General features: G+C 42.0%; 1 protein-coding gene across 5 annotated transcripts in view; it reads left to right on the top strand.

The window, feature by feature from the left end:
• The first annotated feature begins 887 nt into the window (after window positions 1-887).
• The window catches only part of GNB1L (G protein subunit beta 1 like), a 42,679-nt gene continuing 30,168 nt past the window's right edge, over window positions 888-13,398 (top strand). Inside the window, exon 1 of one of the 5 annotated variants that reach the window (XM_065692185.1) lies at window positions 888-1,055. The gene's annotated coding sequence lies outside the window, so the exon portion shown is untranslated. Of the gene's footprint in view, window positions 1,056-1,281; window positions 1,596-9,592; window positions 9,612-13,398 lie in introns of those variants that run through there. The other 4 variants (XM_065692192.1, XM_065692187.1, XM_065692190.1 and 1 more) reach the window with 4 other exon arrangements.

Below are 13,398 nucleotides of genomic sequence, written 5' to 3'. Positions count from 1 at the left end.
TGAAAGACTCTGGCTCCATAGGCAAAAATGGTAGAAAACCCAAAAAGCATTACTTCTATGAGGTACCAATCTTTCCAGCTGGAATTATAGCAGTATAGCCTTCTGATAAGCTACATAAATGACAAAGCTTTTATCTCCTAGCCAGGTGACACAAGCAAAACATGGTTTATTTGCTTTCCTTCAGTAAGGCTTGGTGTAGCTAGAGAGCAACAGGGGGCTCTTAACAGGGGAAGACTATACCTTTCTGCAGTGCTGTCACGTGTACATGCCTGCGCTGAGCTTGCCCTCACCTGTCTGAGGAGGGTGAATGGGTATGTCAGCAGGGTACAATTCCCATCCGTGTAGCAGCATTTTTATTCTAGTAGCAACAATACATACTGGGTGATTTAGTGCAGTTATGATACCTAACCACTAACTGCCATTTGGACCCATGTCAGGAGCCTACTTTCTTATCTAAAGAAGCTCTCCTGCAGGACAGCATCTGGAAAACTAAGCGTTGCTTTGTCACACTGATAAATTCACATGTATTTTTCCCAGAACAGTGGTTGCCAGAACAGCAAAATGAACTCAGGAACACGGTAACCCTGTGCGCAGCAGTGTAAGAGAGCCTGAAACAGCCAAAGCGCAGCGCAGCCCCGGCCAAGGCCTTCCCTTCTGGTTCGGCCACTCCTCACGGTGCCGCAGCTCTCCACTCCTTCATACATCCAGTTCTGGTGTCTGGCTGTACGTGTCAGCTGTTCACTCCCGGTGAAAACAACGTGCCCCCGGGTCACGAAGGGGGAAGCCCCTCTCCGCCGCAGGGCCCGCAGCCGCTGCTACCCGGCCGCTACCAGCACCTCCGGCACCCCGCACAAGCCACACGCTCCGCGGTCACCGGGGCAGAGCCGGGCGCGGACAGCGCATGCGAGCTTGCCCGTGACGCCAGGAGCTGCCTGCGGGCATCACGCCGGTGCTCGGCGCTCCTCTGTGTGCGCCTGGGTCCCGCTTAGGTACGGCGAAGGATCGCCGATTCATCGCTGCCACGCTTCCTCCCCCGCCAGGCGGAGCGGCGCTCGGTGAGAGGGGGGGCAGAGGGGCGGGTGAGGGCCCCGCACAGCCCAGCCGCCACGGGGGGCTCGGGCTCGGGCTCGGGCTCGGGCTCGGGCTCGGGCTCGGGCTCGGGCTCGGAGGAGCCGGCGGCGGCTCTGCCGGGAGCCCGCCCCAGTCGCCGGCGCTGCGGGGAAGGGGGGGAGAGACGGGACAGGAGGGGATTATGTGCGCGTGCGCGGCGGCGTCGCCGTGGCAACGGCGGAGCGGCAGTGCCGGGCCTCGGCCTGCCGCGTGCGGGGCGCGCGCCGTGGAGACCGTTACTGCCCGCCCGCCCGCCTCGCGCCTCCTCACACAGGCGGCAGCGGCCGCGCTTGGCCCGGCCCGGCCCGGCCCGGCCCGGGTACCCCTGCGGTCACCGGCTCCGAACGGGCAGAGGAGCAGGTCGGGTGGGAAGACGCCCGAGACGGGACGAGTGCTTGAGGGAGATGCAGCGTCGGCGGCTAACGTGAGGCTTCTGGTAGAGAAAAGAAACGTTTTGATTCAGGTCTGCACCTAGTCTGGTGTGGGTAAGCCACTCTGAAGCGGTTTGCCTGGAGGGGCTCCGTGCGAGGTCTCCTGTGGCAGCTGGAGCGCTAATGCCTGGTGCTTTGAGTTCAGAATACACCCCATCAAATCTTTAATATCACTGAGCCATAAATACCAAACCTAGTTGTAATGGAGTTTACAATTCTAATGTATTGAATTTTACAACTTTTTCATAATCCGGTGCTTTTCTTTTATGACCAACAGAAATGAGTGTTTTCAGGGTATTTAAAAGTAACCGATAGTGAAAAAATTTACGGAAATACTGCTTGAGCAGATGGAGGGGAGGCAGAGAACCGCATCTGCTGAATGTTGAACCCAGTTCTGCCCATGGAAAGCACGGCCTTAGCTGGCTCGTTGCTTCGCTGTGCCTCCCGCAGCCATCTGCAAAGTTGTAGTGGCAGTCTTCAGGAAGGCTTTAAAGTGCTTGCCTACCTCTCTGTTGAAACCATTTACAAAAGTAAAGCATGCATATTGTTAATAATACATATAGTAATATGAAAAGCAATATTGTATGTATCATCTGTGTAGAGCTCTGATCAACCTGGTCTGGTCTCATAGCTGACCCTGCTTTGAGCTGGATATTGACCTGCGGACCTCCCGAGGTCCCCTCCATCCAGAGTGATTCTGTGGCTGCGTAATTAATACACTGTAATTTCATAATGCAAACTTCAGATATAGCTTACAGCAACCTACAAAACTAGTCTTATTTTAACAGATGAATCCCTAGAGTTTTGATTACTATAAGAAAATGAAGGAAATATTGATTTAATGGGTTTTGCATAGATTGATTCACTGATGGGGAAAGAAAAAGATCAAGACCACTCACCTATCTTCACGCAGTACACACCCGGATGTGCTGCTCCTCATTCACGGGCGGCAGCGCTGGTGTTTTCAGGGAGCGGGGTTTTGTTTTTGCTCCCTCTACTGGCATTCTGATCGTGCAGCGAAGTATTGCACAGTTACCGAGTATGTGAGACACAGTCTGTGGTACAGATATTTTCTGCATGGGCACTTTGTTTGCTGTGTAGCATTTTATAGATCCAGCCGGTGTTCTGAATGTAATCTTGCAGTGTTTGGATGATATCTGCGTACTGATATCTGACATTTGTATTCTTTCACTATTTTTCTTCTCAACAGTACTGGTGGTTTGAGATGAAGAAAATGCGTTATACAGCTCCTTTATATTTCACTTTACAGTATAAAATAATCTAATGGCTAGATTCAGTAGCTTCATTTTGAAATGAACAAGGTATAAAAACTTGTATAGTGTGTGCTCTGGAAAAAAAACAGAGAACATGAGAGCTGGAAATCCGTGGTTAGATTTTACTCTTCTCTGGGAGCCGTTTTGAAGAGCACTTCTCCATGCTTTCAGCGTACTCTCTTTGTGACCTGTCATTCTTCCAAAGCTCCTTCCACCACCACCCCCAATTTTAGTAGCATTTCTGTGAGGCTTCTAGAGAGGGCTTCATGACCAGGAAGCATTTTGCTAACAATTTGTCCTGTCTGCATAAGTTATATGGAGTACAAAGGACATTTTCTTTATTTTTTAACAAAATTACTACATTTTAAAGAAACTACTGGAGTAACTTCCTGTTTTTTAATGATTCCCAGTAACATCTTTATTGATTTACAGGTAAACTAGTTTTTTCTTGTTGTAAGAATATCCTGTGATCGTGAAATCTAATTCTGTTTGTTCTGGCTTGGATGTGTCATTATCAGTTATAACGATTCTGCAGATGGAAATTATGTTGGTGCATGCACAGGAATAGATGCCAGTTTCTCATATCAGATAGTCTGGGTTTGGTTAATTGGTCTACAGACTTATTTTACAATATTAGAATTACAATATTAGAATTGTAACATATTAGGCAGTGGATCTATTGACTAAGTATGTTACACCTGTGCTGATCCCGTTGACCACTATATAATGTTGTGAGTTTCTTTTTGCAAAGAAAGGCAAACTCCTGACCTGCACGTGTTCTTGCATTCTATATATACAAGTGTTTTAGCTATCATGTAGTACATTGGACTATATTATATTTTATGTTTGAATACCTTTTGGTTTTGAGTACTATTTCTCTGCAAGCTCAGGCATAACAACATACGACTTCATTGGAACAGTTAGAACTGTAAACCAGTTGTTGCTAATTAGTTTATGTGGGAGATTCAATGCTGAATATTCTGTTTTTCCAAAATCTCATTCTATGAAGCACTGTCTTCATTGTGGAAAATTGCTACTTGGACTACTCTTCTATAATAAATTGTTTTGTTGTAGCTACATTGGATTATAGGTCTGATTTTAGTCAGTGAGATTTCTGGGATTGTGAAGACAAGCTTAGTAATTTGATTAAAATAAAAGGTTGAACTTAACTCATAAGAGGTGTCCAAAAAGGTATGTCCCTGCCCATGGCAGGGGGATTGGAACTAGATGATCTTAAGGTCCTTTCCAACCCTACCTATTCTATGATTCTATGAGTTATAGTGCTGCTACGTTACTTTTGTGTAGGCTTCAAATATATTTGGTAGTACAAATGAAGGTTTCAGATTAGTAATAACTTGAAAACTACCTTAGTTACTGGTTTGGTTTTGGGTTTTGGTGGGGTTTTTGGGGGGGGGGGTTGTTTGGGGGTTTTTTTTGTTTGTTGGGTTTTTGTTGGGTTTTTTTTTTGTTTTGTTTTCTCAAATTACTGGTCTCTCTGGAGCAGTAAAAGTGATCACAAAACAATGAGAAAGAAATAAATCTACAGAAAGACCTGCACGATTTTTGCCCAAGCAAGCCAGCTTCCTTTTGAGGTCTGTACTGGCACAGTTGTCCATTAAAAAGTGGATTTTTTTTCTGTTCATAAGCAATAAAAATAATTTCACAACTGTAATGAATGTACTTCCTATGGCACATTTTAGTTATATGCAGGTAATGATGGCATAGCTTGTCATTCCAAAATTGTTTCAGTAGCATTTATGGCTTGGTGTAAATGCTCATATGTCATAGGATTATTTGAAAGAACTGGAACTTTGTGACATGTCAGGTTTGCCATGTTGAGAAAAGTGGCCCATTAAACAATAGGTGGTAGTTATCAAGAGTAGATTGTAGTGTATGTTTGGGCTAGAACTATTAGATAGTAAATCAACAGATTTACTTAAAAAAACAGGTATTACTGGATGCTATTTAAAAAGGCATATATTAATCTTAAAGGTTTCCAGACCACTAAACTGGAGAATCCAGGCTATGTCATGATTCAGAAGCATTTAAGATATGAATCAGTCTCTTCTGCATCTCAAAAGTGAAAGTTATAGGGAAACCACCTTTTCTATAAATGGCTTTACCAGCACAGTTCTTTAGAATTGTAACATCATACTGTAAGCAAATTAGGAGACTTAAGAGCAAAAATTCTTTTAGTCAGCAGATTTTCTCTTTCATGATTTATTTTTAAAGGTCAGAATGTGACCGTTACAGTCAAAAAATAGTAATTTGTACAGGAAAACCTTCCCAGATGAGATGCAACCCTGTCCTAAACCTCTGTGTTTGCAGGCTGTTTCCCAGAGCTGCTGGGTGACTGTTGGTTATAACGTAAAGCAAGGCAAGAACTATTTGGAAAGAAACCTAGACTAATGCTTTGGTTTGGTTGGTTTTGGGTTGGCTTTTTTTTCCTTTTTTAATTATTCAATGGTTTTTCAGTAGATGCTGAATTTCTTTGATTTAAGGGAGGGAAGGAAGGATTCCACCTTAAAACATACCAGATAGGAATCTTAGGACAGACTTTTTGCACTCAGACAGCTGGAGCAGCTGTAGATTCCCCACTGAAATGAAAATGCTACAAGTCAAGATTTAGAAAGGCAAAAAGTGTGACCAGAGCATTAAATAGAAGGGTCATATGATACCAAAATTAAGCTCTGTGTTTATTATAAAGAAAATCCTAGTTGTAGAAGGGAAAAAAATGGACTTGTTCCACCACTTTTTTCCTCAGGAGAAAACACCGAATATATCCTAGGTAATAAATCTGGTTTATGGCTCACATGAGAAAGGGTGGAGAAACTTCTATTATTTTCTTCCCAGAAATTGAAATACACATGAGCTAACATGGGAGACAATGGGATTTTCATCCAACAAATGCACAGCTGGCTTCTGCTTTTGTTATTTTTCTAAGTCTAATAATTTTTCATTTGATTAGCTGGTGGCTGACAAAACTATCACTTGCTTAGTGCTTTGTATATTTAGTCGAGTAGATGTGATGTGAAAAAGATATTGTGATACGTACCCAGAAGCATACCCCAACTTGTTCTGTCGATGAGAAATTTCTATATGACTCTCCTTAAAATGCAAGTTTCTGTCATCAGGATTTGAGTTTGAATATCAAGAAAGTAACTTCTTGAGAACTAGAAACAGGAGAATTGTGTGAGCATTTGAGGATTTGGGGTTTTTAATTCACGCTGTAGAACTGCATGACGCTCTACACATATAAATAAATTGTCAGGAATAAGTTGACAGTCTTCAGTGCCAGTATTGCCATGAGAAAGTGAGGAGACTATCTGGGGAAAAAGCCCTAGTTAGTGCTAGGAGGTGGGAGAAGTAGACCTGCAAACAAGATATATGGAAGATTTTGAGTGTACGCAGGGTGAGTCATGGAGAAGACACATGGACGCTCTTAACGTGGGTTGGTTTTGTTTGGCTTTTTTTTTTTCCCCACAAAACAATGAGATAAAGTGAGCACAGCCATAAATGTGGGAGAATAGGAGCCATTTAGGCATGAGGTTGCTCAGAGCTGTGTCTGTGTATACCTCTGTAAAGCTGTGGATTCTCAATTCAAAATCAAGAGGGAGAAGGACCTATCACAAAACTTCTTTGTGTGCCTTCTGCAGAATAAAGAAAATGTATTCAAGAACCCAATATCGTGGTCTGTTTTGCTTTGGCCATTAATACCAGGGACAAAGCAGACTGATTTCTTCTGTATTCACTCTCCTGGTGTGTAAAATGCTGAGCTATGATGCTGCTTTTGTTATTCTGCACAAAGCAATGCTAATATCTTCATTAAGTCAGCAGCAGAGGAAGAAAAATACAGTTTTATCACACATCGGTAGGTCTCTATTGTCCAAGCATTTAGTGGGATTCTCATTTTTACTATCAAAAATTCCAAATTAACTTGTCGTGTTCTGTAGGCAGGCGAGAATGTAGGCTGCCTGCTTCCACTTGGATATTGTGTGATGTCTTCTCTCGTTTTAATTTGTATTAATTTATGAATGTTAAATGTTCTAAGCCATGTAAAAAATGTAAGTGAAATGACCTTGAAGCTACAGGTTCATTACAAAGCTAAACCTCTACCTAATTTCAGGTCAGTTTTATTTCCTTTTATACTGTGGCTAGCTAGGGAAGGAAGGATTTTGTAAAGATTTGTAGAATCTGCGTACAATGTATCTATATTCGGACCTAGCTCCATTGCACTTGCTAAATAATTGTTGGCAAGTTCAAGCTCTGTAACTACAAGGTTATGACTTTACTAAATGCCATGAGCCAATATATTTTCATGGATAAGGAAAATTACCTTAATAGAAAAATACGAGACTACTGAAGTGGTAATAGATTATCGCTCTCTTTTGGTTGTATCTCTTTTCAAGACTTTCTCTCTGCTAGGATCAGAACACTTGGTGTATGGGACTGTTGTTGGGGACATGGAAGTGTATGAGTCTGTATCAGTGATGGCTTGTTCCAATGGGATGTTGCCCAGTGCAAGGGCCCATGTAGCAGTCTCTCCAGAAGAGGTGTAATCAGTGCACCCAGCTTCAGTCTGCCTCCTTTTTCCTCCATCTGCCTTGTTACAATTTACATGTCTGGCCTGCCAGGTTTTGGGTGTTTGCTCTGATAAATTTTCTCTTCTGTGATGGGCCTGTTTGACCTTCTGAAGCTGTACTTTGAGTTCTTGCACCTGCATTAGACCCTTTGGTTATTTTGTCCTCTGACATACGCGATGATGCCACATTGGTTCCCAGCTGGGTGAACATGTTACTGTGTGACTGGATGGGATGGGCTGGGAGCGTGCTGGTTAGTAGAAGCCCCTGGCTTGCCATGGTGGCACTTGCTTTTCCTGCAGCACAGCACCGTGGCCTGTCTTTTGCACTCTGATCCCTTTCTCCAGGTGCAGAGGGCCCTCCACCCAACTTGCAGTAAGTTGCAGAAGGAGAGAGCCCATAGTGCTGTACCAGATAAACAGGTGGTACACAGTCTAACTGCAGAAAGGTCTCTAGCCTGGTACTATTACACAGCGTTTACACTCCTTGCATGAGATTTGCCATGTCTGTTCTTGGGAACAGTTTGACCTTATCAAACAAGGCTCTCAAATTTGAAAGTAATTTGGAACATGTGAAGCATTCAGGACTTTTTAAGTTTTACTTTTTTCTTTTCTCCTTTTTTTTTTCTCTAGTTGTGTGTTTAGGCCCCCCACCTTTCACTTCAACAATTGAGGGTGTTGGTTACTTCCTCCTGTGTTTGTGTAAGAAAAGCTTTTTATAGTCCGTTTTTTCCAGTTGGAGTATGTACTTCCTCCATTGCAGCTTAACACATCATTCTTCCCACTCCCTCCCAACCACCGAAGCTAATGGAAGACCTTTGGGTTTTTTTTTACATAAAATAAAAATGGAGCTGTGGGGTTCGGAATGGTCATTATTCTTGCTTTGAAATGTGTTCTTCAACAAGTTGTGTTTTGCTCTTGGTGAAGAAGCATGTAAGGAAGCAAAGAATAATCATCTGCATTTAGTTTATAGGACATTTAGTTTGTACTGGGCATTTCCAGCTCAGTTTTTGTTTAGCTGAAAACCTACCTAGAAAAACAAAAGTTTGTCAGAAACATGAATGGGCTGCATTCTATTAAAAAAAATAAATTAAGGTAATGCCAAATGTGAAGAATTTTTCAGTGTTGTCCATCCTGACTTCTGCAAGGACCACAGCTGAGGTGAACACAGTCGAGGAGCCCAGCTCCTTCAGTGGAGAGACATGTGCAGACATGGCCACTGTGGACTGAACTATCTCGTTGTTTCAGATCTTGAATATTTTTAGTCTGTATATAAGCTTTTATTTTTCCCAAGTGACTAGTTTTAAGGCAACATGGTAACTTTAAGGCAGTCAAGGCAGGAATTCACTTTTTCTTTTCTCATACACTAGCACTACTGTAAGCTTGCAGCAAAAAAAGTGGATCTGAGGGTTGCAGATAGTGACACTGGGCCTAAGAATCCTCGTGCCTTAAATCTCTTGTCTCGCCATGGGATGGTTAAGGGTTAGGGTTAGGGTAAATAAAACATTTTAAAGGCACTTGCTTATTTTATTGCTCCACTACTAAATAATTAACATCAGCACTTAGAGTTTAATTATAGTGATTTTATACCATGAGTGTTCTTTAGTGTCTGATGGTATAATTGGGCATTTTTATAATAACCCCTTATTTTTAAAAATTTTTGAAATTTGTGCCTTCCTGCTTGTGCCCATTAAATGTGGTTATCATTATCTAGTGACGACGTGTGTTCTTCCTAACTAGGATTCTCTTCTCTTTCATGCTGATACTATCTCCATGCTAGATTATTCCTGTCCCTAGCAGCACCTCGGGGCAGGAGTGGGAAGTAAATGTGTCCCATATGGCTGCTTTAGACAGCGGGTTTGGGTGTGGAGAGATGGGAAAGAAGAGACAATGGGGTGGAGCAACAATGGGGTCTTCATGCCTAATCCTTCCTCACTGTCATATAAGTAGGGCAAGCAGAGGGGGAGCAAGGCCATGGCTTTTTTGTGCCATCAAGGTAGTTAGGAGTAATGTGGGAGTACATTGCATTCAGGTCAGGGTGAAATTATTTATTCTCCCATGTGAGAGGAAGGGAGCCAGGGAGGAACTGTGACTGAGTCACCTACTCTTCCTGGAGCGCCTCCTGGGGTGGTGCCACTACATGCAGCCCAATACAAGACTGAGCCTGAAGGCTTGAACGAGCTGATTGCAAATATTTTGCAGAAGTCTTATTTTCTGGTAATTACTTTAATATGATTCAGTGTTTTCTCTTTTGTCTGATCTTGTTGATGAGCCTTCATGCCTGATCCTTCCCCCGCTGTCGTGGGAGCAGGGCAAGCGTTCCCACACCATCTGTGCTGTTCCTGCTGTTTTCCCTCTTGGTTTCAGTAGCTGTGAGTAGGTGCATTTTGAAGTATTGTTGCTGTTGAATACAGCAGACTGAGAGTGTGTCCTTACAGAAAAATGGCTGATCCTGGACCTGATCTTGTGAACCCTTTGAAACTACTAAACTGGTTCAGATTAGTGGGGATAGGGCAGTTTGCAAAATTGGGGTCCAGGTACTGTTTGCCAGTTCACATTTGTAGTGATTCCCAAAATTAGAGCTCCTGTGGAAACCTGGAACTTTGTTTCTGAGGCAAGTGTTGTGTATGAACTGAGTCCAGAGCACCCAGTGCTCAACAGATATATGAAGAATGGGCAGGATTTAGGTTCCAGTGGGTCACCGACACTATTTACCAGAGACTAGTAATAACAGTGAACAGACTCATTCCGTTCCCAGATCTCTAGGGTTTTAAAAATCTAGCAGAACCAGCAAAATCCATAAAGCCCAGCCACTGAAATCCAGCCAAGTTTTGTAAAGATTACAGTGGTAGCTTCAATTAAATATAAATTGTAAACTTTAAATGTACAATTTATTTAAAAGGATTTATTTTGCCAAACCATAAATGTACCACTAACTAAACCAAGATATAACAGATTAAGAAATCTGAGTTTATACGGTTTAGAAAAAACCTTTCAGATATTTTTAATGCTTTTGTTTTACCATGCGATTCATATTTAATCCTGGTTAGACCAAAGTCATACATACTTATCTTTGTAGCAGGCTGTACATTTTTCATAAGCAATTGACTGGTCTGTGTTATCATATATGTTCAATACAGATGGTGGAGAGAGGTGTAAAATGCAACTCACTTGCATAATCTTTTGCATGTAGTAGAAAAAACAAAACTCTCTCATACCTACAAGAAATACATAGGTGCTCATAATTCATATTATCTCATAAAATTTAGAAGAGCATTCAGAGACTGCAGATGCAGGTAATTTATGTATAAAACCTCATCCATGAAGAATTTATTGCCATAGCAGGTATAATATACTTTGGCACAGACTTATTCCCTGAAACGAGTACTTGCAAATTTGAAAAGGGAACATACCAAGGACCTTGCAGGTTAAACTATAATCTGGTTTTATACAAAACACATTATTATGAAGACTTTTGTGTTTGAGAGAGCTGAAGCCAGTTGCTAAGTTAATGTTCCATGGCTACTGCAGATGTGTGCAGATATCTTCTCTATGTGAGTAGTCTCTTTAAAATCAGTGTTGGTTTAGTGGTGCTACCTTTGTGTAATTATTGATGTATGTAAGTATTTTGGACCTTAGTGGGAATTGAGGAAATGTAGTATGTAAAAATTAGTATCTGCTTTGCAGAGGTAGTTCGCTAGCAGCTTCATGAAATCCAGATCTCGTTTCCTCCTTCAAGGACTGCACTGGGAACATGGGGCCTTATCTTTCTCTCCACACTTGGACAAAACTGCCTGATTAGGGCCATGGGATCCATCCATCTTGCTGCCATTTCAAGACAGGCATTTCTGGGTGACCTCAGGGAGAGGTGGCTCTTGTGTCCTGGGAGATTCATGCTGCTAGACTTTGGCATGTGGTGGCATAAGCAAGGCTATGGCAGGGCTGTGGTTACATTGCAGAGAAGTTGTGCGCAGTCTTTGGGAGTTTTCAGTTCTGTCTCCTCGGCGCTTGGGTGGCTCATGCAGCTGGAAGAAAGATACATTTCCTTTTGTTCTTCCTGCAGGGATCTGATTTCTTGTTTTCTTTTGAGATTATATTGTGCACATATGCTTTTATAATTGTTGCCTCTTTGACCCACTTTTACTTCCATGAAAGTTAATGACATGAAATGAAGGCAACCCATTGCCACTCCCAAAATTTCTTCATAGTACAAAGTAGCCTTAAAATGGGGAAGGTTTTCATTTACCGTAAAATATACCACTTAAATGTATGTAGCTGGGAATGGAAAGAAACAGCTGCTGGCATGATGTATTAGAAGGATTTTGGGCCAGGACAACAGGAGAAGCTACAGGGCTTATCGCTATAAAAATGGACCAGAACTCTCAAGCATTGATGTAGAACAGATAGGACCTTTAAAATTCTTCCTCAAAAGATGCACATTGGTATAGGAAAGCAGTTTGCTAGGCTTGGATGGGCAGAGAACATTATCAATTCCTCTGGGATTTTAACTAGTAATTCCAGGAAGTCTAGGAGTTTTAGGAAGTGCTATTAAAATATTATGCTATTTCTTCCGATATAGATCCTTGGACAGTACGCTTGCCTTTTCTGTTGGCTTGCCCTGCAGCAGAAATCCTCAACCATTGAGAGCAAAGATAACTTCGTTTGCCAGGTGTATTAGCTGGAATTATATCTGTTGCAGAAAGAAGTAACTTCTCTCTTGAGAGTGACCTGTGATTTTTGAGTTCAGTGAAGATTTATCTCATTGAGGATGTCATTTTGCTACTAAGGAAAATCTCACTGGGCTCATATATGAAATACTATGTTCAGTTCTCTGCTTTTCTAGATGAAGCTAGTGGAGTTAGAGATGGTGCAGAAAATGGCAGCTGGAATGATGGAGGGAAATGGAGTAACTGTCACAGGAGGAGAAGTTGAACAGGCTGATACTCTTTAGTTTAGAAAAAGACAGATACTTTTCAGTGAGATTTACAAAATCATGAGAGTGATGAAAAAGCTGAATATGAAAGTGTTGCCCTCCAAATCCTGCAATGCAGGAACCAGAGGGCACTCAGTGACTGTAGTAGGAAATCAGGTTTAAAACAAATAAAAGAAAAACTTCATTTTCTGAAACTTCAAATAGTGATTTTTATTTTTATTTTTTTGCCACAGGACTATAAGCAATGGTATCAGCAGGTTCCAAAGGCACCAGACAATTTCACAGACAGCAGGACTACAAATGGACAGTAAAATTATGTGCCCTGTTACGTCACTAATACAGCAATTGTGCATGGAGGAGTATGGGGGGAATGGACTGCAAAAGCAGCCAAGTTTCTTCTGTCTTTTTTCTGAATAGCATCTCTAAATAGCATGCCACAGTTGCATTCAGGATACTAGGCTAGATGGACCAGGCGTCAGACCCCGCAGGGCAATTTTTTCTGCAGTACTAGAACCATATATTGGTTTTTTGTTGAAAGATTCTTGTTAGTACATTGAATTCTCATAGGATAATCAAGAAAAAAAATGATAGGAAGTGTGTCAATATTGCATTGTTGATACCTGAAATATTAATGTATTTTAAAGTCTGATCCATTGATAGTCACATGCCTGCCTGTTACTGTACATGTTACTAACATGGCATTTACTTGGAAAATGTACAACTTAGAAAAAGAATTTTAAGTTTGTGTGTTTAGGTTTTTTGGCAGTGAGTTTTAGTTATCTCTGAAGTGAAAAGCTATCCAGGTGCAGTGAAGCTGCATGGTGCCATGAGTACTTTAGCAAGATGGTATGCAGGACAAGTATGTAGGAAGCTGAATTGGAGTAGTTTCTTCATGCTCCAGTACTGTGTGCTACTGAGATGTCTTTGTGCTAGTTCCAAGTAGGCTAAGTTGAGAGAATGAGACAGAAGAAGGACTTTGGGCTGACTACATCTGCAGATCAGGGACCCAGAATCTGGGATGTGATCTCTGTTCCAGGCTCTGGGCTTCAGTGACATCACAGAGCTGCAATG

Source organism: Lathamus discolor, chromosome 12 (genome assembly GCF_037157495.1).
Source record: "Lathamus discolor isolate bLatDis1 chromosome 12, bLatDis1.hap1, whole genome shotgun sequence".
Classification (NCBI taxonomy): Eukaryota; Metazoa; Chordata; class Aves; order Psittaciformes; family Psittacidae; genus Lathamus; species Lathamus discolor.
The sequence above is the reverse complement of the archived record's forward strand: the minus strand, read 5'-3'. Positions and strand labels throughout refer to the sequence as shown.